Below are 12,356 nucleotides of genomic sequence, written 5' to 3' on the forward strand. Positions count from 1 at the left end.
GTCCAAAAGTCAATATTTCTTCACAGCGGAGTACGCCCAACGTACCCTGATGTTGACCAAAAGCGGGGCGCTGACTGCGTACATGAAACGTATGCAGCCAAGTTCCAAAACTCCATTAAGATCTTATTTAATTAAGCTCGTAGTGTGCCCGACGTACGTGGCTCAACCCAAAACCACCCTAACTTCAAACAGTCATAACTTCTTCATTCGAACTCCGTTTTTAATGATCTTTATATCGACAGAAATGTATTGAAGTGATATACAATATTATATAAAAATCTAGGACTAAAAACTTCTTGAACAAAAATCCATATTTCCTGCAAGAAATCTCTCTATGACTTTTCTGTCACACCCCTAAACCAGAACGACGGAAACGTTCTGGGGAGGAGGACGTCATATACAGTATCATAACAGTTCATAGCAAGGAAAGTACACACCACCATATATATAAAGGTTTCAAAATGTTTACATAATTGTATTCATTACATGTTCAAAACGTAAATACATAAACATCTTTCAAAAGAAGTAATTAACGCCAGAGCGTTAATCCCCAAAAGTTGGTTTCCAAACCTGCTTAGCGATTCCCTAAGAATACAAGTTATTTCAAAGAAAAGTTTCAACAATTAAGTTGTTGAGTTCATAAGCAGTTTTGAGAAAATGTATGCCATTCCAAAGTTCATGCGTTTTCCAAGAAAAGAAAATCCCTTATTTTCTTATAAAAGTATGAAATGCATATGAATGTTCGTGTTATGAATTGTAAATAGTTGTACCAGGAAAATCCCTTATTTTCCTAAAGTAATAGGAAGTCTCTAATGTCGAAGATCGAAAATCGCAAGCAAATGACATGCTTAAAAGGTTGAGGCATAGTTTTATATAATAAAGCTATAAGAAGATCGCACTTGTTAGATGAAAAATAGTTTTAATAGCTACTCATTCATAAAATCAGAATACCATAATAATTGTCTATCCGGTGATTTTTATAACCATACTAAACATAATATGCCTGTGGCAATGGTCTTCAGGCGTTGAAACGTTATGAAAAATTGTCACCAAAGGACTGTAGCTAACAGTCAAGGCGCGGGATCATGACTTCCCGTATACATCTATACATATTTGACACGCTCTCCAAACGGGAGACTCTGTTATAATAGACAGGACGTTAGGTAGTACCTTTTAACAAAAAGGTAGCATTGAAGATGTAATCGTCTCACGGATTCTCAATTAAGTCTGTATTAAAATAATAGTTTTGTATGCAATGTTTATCCTTTTTCATAATGTTTGACAAAGCATAAATCATAAGTTCTTTGAATGCATAAAAATGGTTTAACAAGGATGGCTACCCTGGATACTATGCATTTTGTATAAATCTAATACATGCAAAGTATAACAAGAGTTTTCACGTTTTCACTCGGGATCAACCGTGTTTTTACTTGTATTCTCCCCCGAAATGTATTAAAAGTAAATTATAAAGTATTTGAAAGTGTATAAAAGGGGGTATGAACTCACTTAATTGAAGTGGTTGTTTTGAAGTATTCGAGAGAAGAATCGAGCAGAACTTCGACTAGTGAGAGTTAAATTCTTGGGAATCTCGGGAGTGTAGAACTTCATTCTAATCTTGAGTATGAAAATCGGGGTGTTGGGATGGCTTCGAGTGAAAAAACGCAGAGCAAAAGTGCAGGAAAAGAGAAGAATTGAACAAGAAACTCGGAACCCTAGCCTCCCTTTTATAGGAGGCTAAACTGCCTCTGTACGTTGGGCGTATGCTTTTACACGGGGCGTAGCGTACGTCAGCGCTTACGTCAGCCTCCTAACGGACGATGGGATGTATGATGCCAAAGGGGCTACGCCCTTATCACCTGGTACGCTGGGTGTACCCCTTTACGCGGGGCGTAAATCGATTTCCAGAACTTCTAAATTCCATAACTCTCATGTACGAGCTCTGTTTCTGGCATTCTTTATATCTACGCGTAGGTGAAACTGTACTCTCCAACTCTCATTTAGACTCCGTCGGCTAGTTTTGACTTTATATTTAATAATACCCTTTTAGCAGTCCGAAACTAGAAAAGTCCGTTAAAAATCTATAACCTCTTCATCCGGCGTCCGATTTTATTTGTATTTTTACCGTTGTATTCCTCTTGTCAGGGTCTTCAACTTTCGTTTAGGTTGTGTTAGCTAAAGATCTCTCGATCTCTAATTCGAGTTTTTAGCTGTCTACTGCTAGGTCAAAAACTTCGTAAAATCATAACTTCCTCATACGAAGTCAGATTTGGGCGTTCTTTTTATGTATGTTCGCAGTTTAATAATATATACGACTTTCATTTAGATACATAAGGCTAAAAAGTATTTTATTGAAATTTCTCTTTTTATGCTTAACAACGCTTTACCGGTAGTGTTACGAATCTTTGATCAATTATAACCCCTTCGTTATAACTCGGATTTTAGTGTTCTTTATATTTTTGGAAACCTTATCACGATATCTACCACATAGTGTACTCAAATGGAGCTTTTTGAACATTTCAATTTTGATGATATTCTTATTACTTCACAAAGAGGTTACAAGACTCAACTTTTAGATATTACATTGACCTGAAATAACGTTGTTACATTTTCCGTTTTTACCCTTTAACTCCGAAACACAATTCAAAGTTTTAGATCTCATAACCATCATTACCTCCTTCCAAAAGGTCTAAACATTGCCTCCTTAAGGCCCAAAGCCTTTACACAATCGACTTCTGACCCATATCCATGAATCATAGAATGATCGCAAACAAGGTGTTACATGAGGTCTTCAAAACATAGTCTAGGTCTAGTCAATTCGCTATCCAACTTCTCGCTAAGTTCTATGGAAGATTCATAAGGTTTATAGATAACTGTCATATATGATTGAATTTGAGTTAGATAAGATTTACAAACAGATAAATCAAAATTATTATCAACAATCATAGATTATACCTGCTAGATGATGCTTCGGCCAGGTGGGTCATTTGTAGCCATGTAGCAGAAGTTTGACTCAACATTTTCGTCATTAGTTTTCGAACCAAACGACCAGTAACCCTCTTCACACTCAATTGATTGTGTAGCCATAACGCACATGTTCCTGTAGACTTTTCATCACCTTCATCCCCATATGACCAATACCCATCAACATTTCTTGAAACCAAAGTGACCAATGCCTTTTCATTTTTGCAAGTTCTTTTGCTCGACTAGGATAATAGCCAGAATCTTTCAATTTTCTTGTTTGAGGAATTTCAGCCAAACACTCCTTAGCATAGTGATTTCCAAGACTACATTTGTGACATGTAACCTTATGTTTGACTAAGTTTGGAACTTCCTGAGGTTCCAAAGAACGATTCAGAATGTTGGGTCTATATGCAGGTGGATTTTCTTTGAAGAGGAACTTGAAATCAGTTTTGAGGAGGTTTTTGACTGGGATTCCATGGGCGTCTGTTCTTCATGGATGGAAGTAAAAAATCATGTAGTAAAAAAAGTTTCGAATCAGCAGACTCTGTATAAAGGTTTTCTTCAAATTGATAGTTTGGAACTAGAGACGTTCGTGCAGCACATGGTGTAGGTTTAACAGGTGGAATCGGTGGGGTGACTCCAAAATGATCCAAAACAAATGGGTTTGAAACTAGTGGATTGATTGAACTGACTAAATCAAGAGGACATTCTAAAAGTTCTCTCAATGTTTGAGCAATATTAGATTCATGACCTTGCAGTTCGTCAAACAACTGATAAAGCTTCGGTTTTTTTAAAGATCCATTACTCTGAAGACACGAATAGACATTTCCTTATCCTTTACCTAGGTTGTTAATGAACTTGAGGTTATACTCAAGTGGAGTTTGGACTACTCTATGTGATGCCATGTTGTTCACCATGATCCTATACCGATTTGATGCAGAGGTTACAGGTTCACCATGAGTTATATTGAAGGTGTCGAAGTCATTTACAACAGCTCAAGGCTTATCCATCATGTTCTCTGAATCATCAAACAAATCTTGTAGTGTATCCCAAATTTCTTTATCAGATTTGCACAACTTCATGTGCTCAAAGAGAGATGGGGTACACTAAAACCATTTCAGAGAAGGATATTTAATCTGCATGAAGCTTCTCGATGTCTGTTCTAGTCAGAGGTGCTTGTCGAGTCTCCTCTTGGCCCATGAAAGTGGAAACGGAATCTCTAACCACTTGTCATACTGGAACATGAGGACCTTCTTTCACTGATCTCCATATCCTTCACATTTTTCTTTACCAAGTATAAATCTCTCTGTTCTAACTCTCTAGTGACCATACTCTTCAATAACCAGCAATAGGGAGTGCGTTGGGTAGCCCATGCTATTTGCTATTTTCATTGAGTACATTTGTTGGGATTGATTAGAAGCGGCCATTGAATTAAGATATTAGAGCTGAAGTGGTATATAGAAGAACTTTTATCCCGAAGACAAAAATGATTAAGATAATAAGGTAATCTTTAACCAACTATAATATGTTCTTATTGATTTAAAGGACAACCACTTAGGCTCTGATACCAATTGTAAATTCTAAACAAAGTGTGCATGCAAGGTTTGAAAATCAAACCTTGAATTAACTTACGATCAATGTCTACAAATAATGGGGATCCAGTCAAGTATGGTAAACCAATCTTCTCTCGAAATTAAGAGAATCAATAAAGTACTCAAAAGTATAAAAGGATTAAGTATGAATAATGTAAAGCTATTCAATAACAATAAGAATGTTAGAGAGAATAAGTAACTGAATAATTTTTTATTTATGTGAGAAAGATGTATGTTCCACACTTTTAATACAAAGCTGACTACTCCCTAAATAGCCAAGGAGTAACTAAAAGACAAACTGAAAAAGTAAGCTTGGACTAACAAACATCAGAAGATCAGCAGACTGACACAACCGCTTATGTTGATCTTGTATCATGTACTACACTATCAAACAACAAGAACAAAACAAAATAGTACTTAGAACAATAAATGCACATTCTGGACTTAGAAACATTCTATCAATAAGATGCATCTCGGACTTGTCTTCTACTTCGTATTATTCTGTATTTCAAAACTCATCATCGTGGAATTTCTTTACTTCAGATTAGGTCACTTTTCATGTTCTATCAAAGTGTCATGGGCTACCCCCATGGTCTAACATCCAAGTGTCATGGGATAGCCCATGGTCTTTCCTTGTTACAGTATGGGCTACCCCCATGATCTAATATCCAAGTGACATCGGTTACTCGGATGGTCTTTCGTTCAATTGTCATAGACTACCACATGGTCTTTCATACAAATATCATAGGGTACCCTTGGGGTCTTCCATACAAGTATCATAAATATAAACTAGCATCCTACATGACATTATATAGTGGGCTGACATTAGTGCCTTCGACCCACGAGTACAGTGAGAAGACTCACCTGAACTACTCAATAGAAGCTCAAAAGCTACCTAAACAATAGAACAGCCAATCCAAGCTACTTAAAGGTTGACCAAAGGTTAACTGGTCAAAAATTTCAACGTTCAAAGTCAACTTTAGCTGGCGCCCACGTCACGGCCAATTCATGGCCACGTCGTGGCCACTTAATCCAATCTCGATTAAAATAAGCTACCACACTGAGGTAGAATTCAGGAAAGCAGTTGTGAATAAACGCGTTGCCATTTCATGTCGATCATCATGTCACGCCATGGGCATGTCCTGGCAAAACAGACGTGAGAAGTCCAGCCACTATGGTCTGGCCTTCCTTGGACATGTCGTTGTCTTTATTTTGAAAGGATTTTCTTCACTAAGGACTTAATCCATAAGGACCAAAGCTAAAAAGCATTAGATTGATTCCAAATAACTTCATAATGGATAAAGTTTCCAATTTTATCTATTAGGATGGTCCAAATCACCAAGATCTAGGCTTTAAGGCTCAAAAGGGCCCAAAATGAACCTTTATCAACTTAATCCATTAAGTCCAAATCTACCATTTTAGATCATAATCAATAAGATTTCTAGAGGGATAAAGTTTCCAACTTTATCATAATAATACCATAGTATTTCAAGATCTAAAATTTAATACATCAAAATGACCTAAGGACCAAGATAAATTGCATGGCTAAAAAGGAAGGCAAAAGATCATAATTTTCATAGTCCATGAGGTCCAAGAAGCATTCCAAACTAATAAAAAGATATTGGAGTCCACTGAACTCCAAGATCACTTATAAAATGTACCAAAAGTGCCAAAAACTACAAATGAAGAGATCTAAAGAACTAAAAAGCAAGATTAGAACTTTATACTCACAATAGTCTAGAAATGTAGTGCTTTTGATAGATTCAAGCATGAAGCATCATTCCTTGCAACCAAAAAACCTTCTTTATCTTTAACCTATCAAAAAAATAATCCAAAAGAGGAGAGAGGATATGGGAGGAGCTCAAATCTTGAAGATGGAGGATAGGGTTTCTCCCGAGGGGTCCTAGATTTGATGGAGACTGCTAAAATGCCCGAAAATGCGGAACCTTATGCTTATATATGTTGAAAACCCTAAATTCATGGGCTTGGGCCTAACAGACAGCCACCTAGTGGTATGTCACATCGTAGGCTCTGATCTCCACTCTGTGGCAATGGTTTTTCACACAAATCAATTCCAGTTTCAAACAACCATAACTTCTTCGTTTCAACTATGTTTTTGGTGATGTTTATATGCACAAAAATGTATTAATGAATCTCACAACTCTATCTAATTACTTTTGACTAAAAACACACCGAACTAAAATCCTTAATTCATGAAAGAAGTTTGGAACATCACTTTTCTCATTTTACCATTTCACTCCAAAGCACAACCAATGGCTTAGATCACATAACTAATATCATCAACATCCTATGGGGTCTAAATCATATTCCTTTGGAGCCCAAAACCTTTACTTAATCCATTTATTGTCCATAACCCTAAATAGAAACTTCTAGAAATATGATGTTACACCTGAGATAGTTCTAATGGTTTTATTTTCTAATATAAGAAAATCACTTTTATTATTCTTACATTTTCTCCGACTCTTAACTTCTGATAGACACCAATTGACAAGCAGAAAATTATAGGTGACAACTAGGGTTTGAGGCGGAGCAATGAAGGTTGTTTTATAGTTCTTAAAAAAAACACAGTGTCTTGATTCTTTTTCCTCGCTTCTGCCCACTCATATCTGATGAACTGTCTTCTCAATGCCTCCTCCTAATCTGATGATATCTCACAAAAAAATCTCATTTAAAGATACACCTCAATTCTCCAAGTTTGTGTTGGAATCTAATTTTTGTATTTCAATTGCCCCGCAATTTATGATTGTGTGATCCTATTTTAAGTTTTTGTTTACATCATCGTCTATATTAATCCATTTTTTTTATGTAATGATCTTCATTTGTGCAATACATTTTTATGGGTAATTGATTTCCTGAATCTATTCTATATTTTTATCGTTAACTTCATTTGATTCTTTATATAACATTGTTGGTTTGAGTGTTTTTAATAGTCACATTTTGTTTATGCATTTATATTTATCTCTTGTATCATATCAATGATAGGGATGAAGAATTTAAAATTACTAACTCTTCGCTTCAAAGTTCAAGATTTTCAATGGCATTTTGTAAAAGTACATATTTTCACTTTCAAACGTTGAACTATAAATATGTTTTTTTTGTTCTGTTTTACTTTTATTATTTATGGTAGATTTGTATTTAATTTTTACAATATATCTTGAAGTGCTTAAACTTTTATGTAGGTTTTCTAGAATAGGATTTTTTTTTTTGGGTTTCTTGTTTATTTAACATATCAACTTGTGATACAAATCATAGTCTCAACCCTTAAAACTAATAAATGTGTCAAGATTATAAATATACTTAAATAAATAAATATAATAAATAATTTGTAAAATAATTTATTCACTTTTTGTTAGCTTAAAACTTGCAAAAACAAGTGCGGGGTAGAGTTTTTGTTATTTTGTTTCATGGTTTGTAACTTTTTTTTTGTTAATTTGTTAGGGAATATTTATTATGTAATGAAATTGTGACATTCTATCGGAAATCATTACTTGATTATGATTTATATACTTGATTGATCATGGTGATATTCTAATACGAATATCAATTTATTCTATTTGGAATCTCTCTCTCTCTCTCTCTCTCTCTCTCTCTCTCTCTCTTTTTCTATATATATATATATATATATATATATATATATATATATATATATATATATATATATATATATATATATATATATATATATATATATATATATATATATATATATATATATATATATATATATATATGGGAAAAGTGAATATACCCTTAAGGGTATATAAGTTTAGGTACCCAAATTTATTATATTACGTCATTTTGTTTAATATATTCACTATCATGTTCTTAAATTTCAACCCTTTACTTGATTTACTTTCAAAATTTTCGAAATTTCATTATTATCTTCCTCTTACATCACATGTTTTTGCCGAAAACCTACTAGGCTATATATATTATAGTTGAAAATGAAAAGTACGTAAAAGGAATATAAATGTGAAATTAATAAAAATCTTGGAAGTAAATCAAGTTAGAAATTGAATTATAAGAACATTGGACAATTACAATGTATATATATGATACAAAACGATATAGTATAGTGAGTTTAGGTACCTAAGCTTATATACCCTTAAGGGTATATTCACTTTTCTCTCTCTCTCTCTCTCTCTCTCTCTCTCTCTCTATATATATATATATATATATATATATATATATATATATATATATATATATATATATATATATATATATATATATACCGTGAAACCAAATCTAAAAATAATTTTAAAATGCAAAATAAATGGAAAAATCCAAAAATTCTTTTTTTAAATATTATTTTTGGAACTTGAATTAACTAAAAAAATTAAATATATATATATATATATATATATATATATATATATATATATATATATATATATATATAAAATAAAAAAAATATATCGTTTTTTTAAATACGTGAAATATTCTAATAGAATATTATACTAACATATTCTAAAAAATAATTTTAAAATGCAAAATAAATTGAAAAATCTAAAAATTCTTTTTTTAAATATTATTTTCGGAACTTGAATTAACTAAAAAAAATTCATTTTTTTTGAAAAATACATGAATTATTCTAATAGAATATTACACTGTACATATTCTAAAAAATAATTTCAAATTGCAAAATAAATGGAAAAATCCAAAAATTCTTTTTTTAAATATTATTTTCGAAACTTGAATTAACTAAAAAAAATTAAAAAAAAATAAATAAAAAAATGCGTCTCACGGTCTCACAAAATGAGGTTGTCACACACACACACACTAGATTTATACACGTACAATGCGGCCACGAGGTATCAGAGCCCTTGTTTATAGTGAATGGAGTATACCAAACCTTACATGGTATAAAACTATAAACACTAAAGGGCCTAAATGCTCTGAACTAAAAGTATACCTCAAAAGTAAGTATTTTCAAAAGTATACAAGTATACCCGACAATCGAAAATCCGTAAACTCCTTCAAACCTCACAAAATCCATGTTTTAAATGTTTAAAGTCCATATCTTGAAGTCATTTAGCCATATCGAGGTCCCAAAATCGTCAAGGAGGGGTTTAAGGGCTCAAAACCCTTCAAACTTGGTGTTTACGGCCTAGGCACCTTCCTGGGCCGTAAACTCATATGTCATGTCCAATTCCATGATTAAATCTCGAATTTGGAAGTCAAATAAGCTATACAATGAGGTTGGAAGTTACCTTAAGGATTTGAGACCTTAAAATTGAGTTTTGGACCCTAAATCTTGGATTTTAGGAGAGAGGTTAGAGAGAGAGTAGAGTGAGGAAGAAAAAGCTTCAAATGAGTGCTTAGAACACTTTAAATAGTGTCTAAGTTTTGGACGCGGTGGAATTCTACCCGATACCGGCATTAAACGAGGCTTTTGGTCGCACCCGATTAAGTTACCGTCACCCGGCGGGAATGTTTCTAACTTTTTGAAGTAAACACTTTTGGGTTAATTTCATGAGTTCCTAAGGGATTTGGACACTCATTAAATTATAATAAACATATAAGTTTTAATTAGTTTAACCCAAAACGAGAACGAAACGAATTGGCTAACGGCGAAATTTCACGGGTAGAACAAGTTTTCGACGATAGAAAACTTCAGGTTGTTACATTATCCCCCCGTTAGAGGGAATTTCGTCCCGAAATTCAAAGATTCCAACTCAATTTGCAAGCTGAAAAGAGAACCGAGGATGAGTCTACTACTTCGGGTTTTTTTACGCTTCCAAGTGGAATCGGGTCTCCGCTTGACGTTTCAGCGAACCCTCACTTTCAGGACGTGTCTTGGTTTTGTTGGGTAGATATTTCTAAAAGACCGAGACGTGAAGTACCATAGGAATGTTTCTAAGTTTTGAGGTTAACCGAAGTTTGTAGGTTACGGGATCAATCCTAATGAGGATTTCGAAAAGTTCTACGTTTATGGAGAGATTCGAATGAATAGATAACAGTTTATCTTTCTAGATTAGAGTTGAAAAAGAACTGCAAGTAAAATGGTTATCGAAAAGGAATATACCTGGGGCAACTGTGGGATCGGTGGCTGTCTCACCTTATCCTATAGCTAGGACTCTTCCAGAGTTGCCAGCTGTTGTTGCATTGGGGCAGTTTCTCTTATATTGCCCGACCCTTCCGCAACCATAACAGACCTGACTGATGCCCGCTCCGGGAGCTTGATTTGTTGGTGTTCTACAATTCCGCGCAAGGTGGCCCTCTTGGCCACAATTTTTGCAATGTTGTATACGACAGGGACCGGGGATATAGTGGTGGTAACTGCACTGGTTACACCATGGGAGAACACTGGCATATCCGGTAATAGGTGCTTGAGCTGAGGAACCGATGACGGGTACAACAGCAAGGGTAGTGGCAGCGTGGACTGTCACCATTTGTTGTCTCTTCGAGAACTCCTGGGAAGGATGATATTTATCCCCCGCCTCCCAGTATTTTCTTTTCTCACCACTTCTTTCCATCGGCTCAGGAGTAGTGGCTGCTTCCTCTACGTCCTCACTATGGTCAATCAAGATTTGCGCTAGGCATTTGGCGCTGTCGTATGTATCTGGCCTAGCAGCTAAGACGTTCCCTTTTGTTGGCTGGGTTAATCCCCAGATAAACCTCTCTATCTTCTTACTTTCCGGGGTAACCATCCCTTGACAAAGAAGCGCTAAGTCGTCAAACCTAGATGTGTAAGAGGCGATATCGGAACCTTTCATCTTCAGATTCCAAAGTTCATGCTCCAACTTCTGGATTTCGCCCGGAGGGCAATACTCAGCGTGCAGAAGTTCCTTCATAACTTCCCAACCCATAGCATTGGCTACAGGTAGAGTTAGATATTTGACTCGGCTGTTCCACCAAGTCAGGGCTTTGTTGGTGAGAGTGCAAGCGGCAAACTTCACTTTGTCGGATTCTGAACAAGCACAGATCTCGAAGATAGATTCGATCCTTTCTAACCAACGAGTTAGAGCAATGACACCTCTTGTGCCATCGAAGAATGTAGGTTTCGCATGCATAAAGTCTTTATAGGAACACTCCTTTCGGTGTCCCTGGCTATTTTCCGGATTTTGAGGTTGGGGACCACCTCCCGAACTACCGGGGTTCGTTTGCGACATGGCTGCTGAAAATGCTGCAGTTAAAACTGACTGAATGGTTGCCAGGTCGATTTGAAGAGAAGGTGATGTTTGAGGAGGGTTGTTGTTGTTTTGTGAGCTGGGTCTCTTTCTTGGAGGCATCTTGATCTAATAAGATCAGGAAGAGAGGATGATAAGCCCTCTGAATTGAATCAAGAGATATGATACAAAGGGTATCTCTTTATGGCATACATAGAATTCTATTAAGCGATAAAGCAGGAAGGAGTTATCAAACAGATAAATTATCGCTAAAGGAATGATTAAGGAGCAACGCTGGGATGAGAAATTTTATAACGGATTTGGCTCTAGAAATACTCCCATAGTATTTCATGATTCGCTGCAGCGACGATTCGTTGTTTGGGATATTGGGTAAGTTTTAGGCATGCTGCGTACCACAGTCACTCCCAAGCACATGTTGGCCGTGTCTCGAATGAATATAGTTGGCCAGGCTATATTGATACTAGACACGACTACATAACTACCCAGGTTTAACCGCAGTGTACAACACCCATTTACTTATGTTTTGTTCTACTCATAGTTACGGATTTTCGACTGTCGGGTATACTTGTATACTTTTGAAAATACTTATTTTTGAGGTATACTTTTAGTTCAGAGCATTTAGGCCCTTTAGTGTTTATAGTTTTATGCC

Source organism: Lactuca saligna, chromosome 4 (assembly GCF_052625555.1).
Source record: "Lactuca saligna cultivar CGN05327 chromosome 4, ASM5262555v1, whole genome shotgun sequence".
NCBI classification, from domain to species: Eukaryota; Viridiplantae; Streptophyta; class Magnoliopsida; order Asterales; family Asteraceae; genus Lactuca; species Lactuca saligna.